Source organism: Oxyura jamaicensis, chromosome Z, assembly GCF_011077185.1.
Source record: "Oxyura jamaicensis isolate SHBP4307 breed ruddy duck chromosome Z, BPBGC_Ojam_1.0, whole genome shotgun sequence".
Classification (NCBI taxonomy): Eukaryota; Metazoa; Chordata; class Aves; order Anseriformes; family Anatidae; genus Oxyura; species Oxyura jamaicensis.
The window spans coordinates 67,653,443-67,659,180 of NC_048926.1; the positions used below are offsets into that span (position 1 = coordinate 67,653,443).

At 42.6% G+C, this 5,738-nt stretch overlaps 1 long non-coding RNA gene across 1 annotated transcript; it reads left to right on the forward strand.

Moving 5' to 3' along the window:
- Positions 1–47: 47 nt before the first annotated feature.
- Positions 48–3,515, forward strand: LOC118156664. Its single transcript, XR_004746369.1, has 2 exons — positions 48–303; positions 2,954–3,515. It is a non-coding gene; the product is annotated as an uncharacterized LOC118156664 (long non-coding RNA).
- The last annotated feature ends 2,223 nt before the right edge of the window (positions 3,516–5,738 follow it).

Consider the following 5,738-nt stretch of genomic DNA (forward strand, 5'->3'; position numbering starts at 1 on the left):
TTTTATTTTATTTTATTTTATTTTATTTTATTTTATTTTATTTTATTTTATTTTATTTATTTCCCTGCTTCTCTCTTTAGGGCAGCGGCGTTTTCGCTTGTGCCTGAGCAAAGCGTGAGGATAAGGACTCCGGGATAAGTGTCGGTTTGACACAGATGCCCAGTAGGACGATGGGGACCGCGGGGTGAGGTACACGGGGGAGCCGCTCCCGCACCGCGTTCCTGTGACTACTTCTCCCACGCCTTGCCTCCCCGCCCTCTCCGTACACCCACGGGCACTGGAGGTTCGCTCCACCCTCCTAAGGTAAACGGCAAACCCTTCCGAGCTTTCCTCAGCTCGCACAGCCACGGGCGACAGACGACAAGCAGCGACACACAGAGCCCGCCGTCAGGACCGAGAGGCGGCTGCGACTCCTCCATTTCCCCCAGCATTATATATATATTAAATAACAAACCAAGCCGGGACTTAGAACCCTCCCTCTGCACAAACTCCGCGCAGCGCGGAGGAGCCCTGCCGTGGCCCCGACCCCGCGGCCCCGACGGGTTCCCCCCTGATAGGGGTCGCGGCGGGGCGGGGGGCTCGGGGCGGCGGCAGCACCACGGACAGCTCCCCCCAGGCCGCTGCCCCGCTCCGGCCGGGGCGGGGAAGCGAAGGGAAGGGAGGGGCGAGCACGGGACGGACCGGGGGGCGAGGGTCCGGCCGCCCTGTCCGTGTTGCGGGGGGCTCGGCATGCCGCCCCGCATCCGCAGCGAGACCCACTGCTCGAGGGGAGCTGAAGCCGCAGGGGTCTCCTCGCCGTGCAAGGGGACCCAGGGGGAAACGGGGAGGGAGAGGAAAGAGCCCTTGCTGCTGTCGCGACAAGGAGCTCTCTCCTCACCTTAGTGCTCCGGCGACAGGCAGGCGGAGCCTCTAAGGTCATTCTCGTGGGAGGTTTGTCGTAACTCCGCTCTGCACCTGCAACCTGCGTTTCTCAATCCTCCTGCAGTCGTGCTGCCCGTATCTCCTCTACTCGAAACAGCTATTATCAGCACAGTGACATTTCCTTCTTGACTTAATACCTTAGAAGAGCATAGCTACACTATCAAGAAAGCTGTTTTCAGTACCGTACAGTGCCGGTGATTTCCACCGATAACAAATAGAAATAGGCTAACTGGTGTGGCCAATGAAAACTGTCTGTGTAAATTGTTCAGTTTGTCTGTGGTTTTATTTGCGATGAGTGGCATGTTCCTCTAATTGAATCACCGACAAATCCTGTTTCTACGCATCCACAGCGACTGCTATTTCTACATTCAGATGGGTAGGAACGAGTGAAGTTCCATCCAGGACAAAGAGCTTCTAGACACTGAGTTGCTCTCGTTAAATTATTGAGCAGTTACACAGTTTACTGATTTTCCGAGGTGTTTTTTTTTTTTTCTTTCTTTTCTTTCCTTCTTTGTTAAGTGCCATAAAAATACAAAAATAAAGACACTTCAGACTTCTATAATCAAAAGAAGAAGAAGAAGAATAGATAAATCTGTATACCCTGGCATAGATAAATCTGTATACCCTGGCATCTAGACCACTTTACAGTGCAGTTCCCAAGTAGTGATAGGTATAGATAAGCATTAAAAAGACTTCAAACTAATTTTGACAACAGTGGAGTGAACAGGGGTATTACAGAATCAGCTTGATAGAGACTGAATGCCGATCCCAGTCCTCAGTTAGGAGGCAGATATGCACTAGTGACAGAGAAAGGACGTTGACAGTGCTTTGCTGCCATTGATGAGGTTCATCCATAAAAAACAGCCCATTTCCAAAGGATTTGTGTACATAGTTTATGCAGGGCATGCATTTTTTTTTTCATAAACAAAAAAATGAAAGTCATCTGTAAAGAAAGACAAACTTTCTACCTTTCTACTTTTTTTTTTTTTACTTTTTTTTTTCTTTTTTTTAATCTCTTGTTACTCCGAGGCTATGTGGTAGATAAGATGCTCAAAACCAAAAACCTTTTTTCACACTGCAGTCCAAAGAGGCTGGGATTTCTTACAAACCTCAAGAAACAATGTTGTCAAATATTCATGAATAAAAAATAAGGCATATATTGGTGATTTTTCCAGAAGATCAGGAAAAAAATAAAATAAAATATATATCCACCACCCCACACTATCAGAGAAAGGCAGTCTACACTAAAAAAAAATGTGCCTATGCAAATTCATAAATGCTTACTCTCTGGACTAAGAAGTGGAGATCTGTCCATGAGAGAAAATACAACACACCACTTTAAAACAGCCTGGCTTTGGAGCTGGTATCTCAGACAGTGTTCTCCTTCTGCTTTAAATATGCTGTTGCTAGTGGAAAGACAGTTTCACTGCCCAATCAGTGGCAGCTTACTCGTTTTTTGCACTCTTTGAAGTGCCATCTTCCGGTTTCAGAGTTAATTGTGCAAGATTAAATTGTGCAATCATGGCCTGGCAACGATCTGTAAGGGAGGCATTATGCCATTCGCAACTGTATTACAAATGCGTGCTGCAGGCATTTTATAAGTATGCATGTAAACCATGACAAAATGCCTTGGCAAGAAGACATACCTCACAAGCACTACAGTGATACCAATTTCTACAGTCAGAAGGAAAAAAGAAAGATGTGAGATTCGGGAAGATAGTTGTTACTATGCATAATACATAATCAGCTCAATATTACTCAAAAGGAGCTTACCACAAAGGAAAGCATTACTTACAGAAAATTTTCATAGTTTTCACTGATTAATGGTTTTGAAAAACTTTGTTTTATGAAGTGAGCAAACAGCTCAGTGCCAAGATAAAATGCAATTTAGTGCAGGCTACAGAGCTTTGAATTTTGAAAAGCTAGTCAATTAAGTTATTCTGCAGTAGAACCTTAATGTATCTTGTACTGATAATGCAGGTGTGGAAGTTACTAAAAATTACCATTTTAAATTCTGTCACTGTTTTCACAGGGGAGAATAAACACCAAGGACTGCTGTTAGAAATGACCAAAAAATGTCTGCTGAGAAGAATGGAGCAAGAGGGCTTAAAAAGACTAACGGGGGATACCATCACTTGGGCGTGAAAACAGAACAAAATCATGCAAATTAAGAGAATAGGTGGGAAGTTTTAAAAATCCTCCAGCTCAGTGATAACACTACTGTAAGAGCAGCAGGTCTGCTTACCTTTAAATGAAGCAACCATTCGGTATTCCCCTCAGGTACTATTTGCTGACAGCAGAGAGACTTAATCTTAGCAGGGGAGCATCTGGCTTTGTAAAAGTCTCTTTCTTCCTGATATCTTCTGCTTGGTCTGGCAGAAACTAGGCTAGCTATCTCTGGGCAGTAAAAAAATAATTACTGGATTTGTCACAGATTAGCTTTCAACCTTTAGGGAGTTATGTTTGGAGCAGTATGTTCTGTTCTTCCTTTGCTGGGTCTGTTTCTTTGGGAAAGGGGAAGATAGACACCATTGGTGACTTAGCATTCCTTGTGTAGATGGAAATAAACATACAAATAGATCAGAACAGAGAAACATGGGTTCTGGATTTCTCCCAAGTGGAAGTAAAAGCATGAGCTCCAATTTAATTTTGTCTCCCTTTAGCAATATTGACATGATTTTTTTTTGGTTGTTCTTTATGCATTCTTTCAAAAAATGTGGACACAAGCACTTCAAAACCCTGCATAGACACAAGTCCAGCAATTTCATGGCTATTTGCCTAGCTGTGCTTTTGATGAACTCCCTATGTGCACTGCAATTCTTAATGAAGGTGTAAATTTTATAGGTTCAGTGAAGGAGTGCTTTAAACTTGCTGCATGTGAGGTTACCACATTAGATATGCCACTTGCTTTCCTTGGGTTCTTCAATTAAACGTTCTCCCAGAATAGCTGCATTAATGGTAGCGTAGGTACTCAATCTACATAACAATTAAATGACTTCCTTATGCCAGAGAGCTGTAAGCTACCAAAGCACATGCAGATGCTAGCAAACTATCTCCATTTAAGTTATCCCTGCTTTTTGCTATTTGGGACTTAGTTCTGTTCCACCAGAAACAGTTTCATGACCTATAAATGGTTCTAAGCTTTTGTTCTTTTTTCTATGTGCCTTCACATCCAAAGGTTTAACTAAATACAGAGCCATCAACGCAGAATCCAGGAAACAGTCAATTAAGTCTGGCACATGCCTGGCTTGCTTTTGTGGCATTTGTGCAGCAGGACAGCTTGGTGTCTAAGCAATCATGCTCTTACATCGCTTACCTATATGGCACCGAGAAAATCACTCCATCTCTGTGGCTATTTTATATGTGTAAGAGTTGTGCTCATAGGCCCCTAAGACAGAAGGAGAAAGGCTGCTGAATGTTGTGACCTGCTTGAAATACGTAAAAACACATGCCAAATGCTGCTGTGCACCCGGTGCACGAGCTTCACCTTCTGCAGTTTCAGGGCAGTCATTTTTGGAGTGTCTGAAGACAGGCTGTGAGTCAGGTAATGTACAAACTGAAAGTTGAACTGTGCATAACACATCAGGCACAGCAGCCATTTTCCTCAGTCAGTAAGTAGGTTACTGAATTGAATTAAATTATCACTGAACAGGTCTTTAATTAAACATTCAATACAATCCTTAAGTATACATATATGGTATTATACCATTAATGACAACTCTTCTGTTTCAGCTTTAGTGCATCTATCAGATCTGATTGGAAAATCATGTTAGTTTTTCTATTTGGTTGAGCATGCTGTAGTTGAGTTTACCTGCTAAAGGCTACTGATTTTCTCACCACAGTTTAGCTGTATACAGGGTAATGCTGGAAATCTGTAGGTTCAGTTTAGTCTTGCAGTAAGTTATCATTATCACTTGCTGTATCTCTATAGCTATGTATTTTTATCACCACAAAGAAAAAAGGAGAAAGATTTCTGAGATACAGGCAACTCACACTCACAAGGATGTGAATTATTCTAAGTAGGGGGGTTGGGGTGCACTTAGGTGAATTATTCCAACATACAGAAATCTTGGAATATGAAATTTTAATTTCCCTTAGCCCATGGACACCAAGGGCTTATTGCTTTCTACATTTTTTTAATTCAATCATCTTGCCTGCTGACTGCAAAGAGAGCTTTGCTGAGAGTGCAGTGAATGTTTCTGGATTTTTCACTTGTTAGCTGTGCCTGCCTTACCTTTGTGAAAGTAACACAGGGAGGGGAGATAGGGGCCAAGACAGCTGACCTGCAAAGAATTTGTGTTAAATTAGTTTTGTCTTGCTTTTGTAAAGTCTGTGAATTTTTGAGGAAATGAAAAGCACTAGGAGTTTTCATTCCCTTTAGCCCACTCTCCTTTGTAGATCATCTTGAAAATTAATTTTTAGGAGTACCATGCCTGATCTTCCCAAGCTGGCTGGCAGACTACTGGGAATGCAAGGAGCTGGATGCTGTTCACCAGCTATGGTCAGGCCCAAGCCAGGAGTCACCATATAACATTCTTCAGATTACCACACTTTAAAACCCCTTTTTTTTTTCATGATCCTTACCTTACCTATCAATTGTTGGGGTGATTCAAATTATTGCAAAAAGCTGAGATCTTTCTTCTACCTAATCACCTAATCCCAGGCACTGGGGCTATCAAAAAGTAGGAAATAAGATAGTGTTGCTCCCTGGACTGGCCACAATAAAGTGCTCAAAAATTCACCAGAATGGTGGGGAAGTATTTTGACTTTAACCACAGCATTGTTTCTCCAGAATATTAATTAAATGCTAGAACTAA